Source organism: Mus caroli, chromosome 17 (assembly GCF_900094665.2).
Source record: "Mus caroli chromosome 17, CAROLI_EIJ_v1.1, whole genome shotgun sequence".
Taxonomy (NCBI): Eukaryota; Metazoa; Chordata; class Mammalia; order Rodentia; family Muridae; genus Mus; species Mus caroli.
This window is the reverse complement of record NC_034586.1, coordinates 31,111,899-31,113,310: the sequence shown is the minus strand read 5'-3', so window position 1 is coordinate 31,113,310 and position 1,412 is coordinate 31,111,899. Positions and strand designations below refer to the sequence as shown.

Here is a 1,412-nt window from a genome sequence, read left to right as displayed (position 1 = left end):
TCCCTGTTGTTATCCAAAACCCAGTCCTCAAGGGAGACACTCAGAGCAGAGGCTGAGCATCCTGGGGAGATGAGGGTTGGGTTCAGTTGAAGTGCAGAGAGAGAGAGAGAGAGAGAGAGAGAGAGAGAGAGAGAGAGAGAGAGAGAGAGAGACTGGGGAGTGTGGAGAGCATGGCAGAGCTGGATCAGGACTGAAGCAGTTCTCTGACTTGGTGGGCCACCTTGGGAGATGTGTTCCTCTATCTTTTAGCACAACAGGCTGAGGTCAGATCTAAAATTACTGTGGATTCTCAGGGAGGGAACTAGACTTCTCACAACCCTAAAGATTAGTATCATATATGGGAAGAGTTTAAGTTCTTTCCCCATCTAGATCTCCTGTCAGCTGCTCCACGGCAAAGCATTGACCTCCTTAAAGTTTAAACTAACTCTGGGCAAAATAAAGTACTAGGGGTTGAACCTAAGACCACAGCATGCTGGGCAAAGGCCTCCCACTGAGCTACAGGCCCAGATCTCTCTCTCTCTCTCTCTCTCTACTTTGAGGCAGGACTCATTAATTGCCAGGTTAGCCTTGAACATGTGAACATCCTCCTGCCTTAACATCTGGACTTGCTCAGACCACAGACTGTGCTAAAAGGCCCAGGTGAGAAGATTATTATGTTTAAAGTTTTTATTACATGGATTTATCTAGTGTGCATGTGTGTGTGCTTGAGTATGTGTGTATATGTGTCACATGTCACAGCACGCCTGTCACATGTGGTGGTCAAAGCTCAATTTTCATGACTCACTTTCTCCTTGTTGGGACCTGGGCCTTGAACTCCTCAGGTTTGGCAAAAACCAGCTTTCCCTGCTGAGCCACCTCAGCTTTCCCTGCTGAGCCACCTCAGCAGACATTTGGAAGATTAGTTTTCAGAACCTGACTTCCTTATTTGACCAACTCCATGACCAGTAATTGCATGTGATGTGGACACTGTAGAACCTGACTACCTGGGGCTGGGAAATGGCTCATTTGGTAAAGTGTATGCCACACAAGGATGAGGACCTAAGTTGGGGCACACTGCACCCACATAAAAAAATGTAGTGTTCTCTTCTAGTCCCAACTCTGGAGTGGCTGAGACAGACAGGTCCCCAGGGCTCAGTGGCCTGCCAGCTCAAAATCTCTAGGTCTCTGTGATAGAACCTGTCTCAAAATAAGGAGGCTAATAGCAACTGAGAAAGACACCAGATGCTGACCTCTGCCCTCCACGTGCATACAGGCACACGTGTTAATACATCTGCACACACAGGTTTGTAATCTGCACACACACACACACACACACACAGAGAGAGAGAGAGAGAGAGAGAGAGAGAGAGAGAGAGAGAGAGAGAGAGAGAGATTTGGTAAGCTTGCCTATCCCATCTTCTCAAATCATTCTG

General features: G+C 47.5%; 1 long non-coding RNA gene across 1 annotated transcript in view; it reads left to right on the top strand.

Annotated features, from left to right (window-relative positions):
* The window catches only part of LOC110312406, a 12,682-nt gene that overhangs the window by 1,045 nt on the left and 10,225 nt on the right, over positions 1 to 1,412 (top strand). The gene's annotated exons all lie outside the window — the stretch shown is intronic.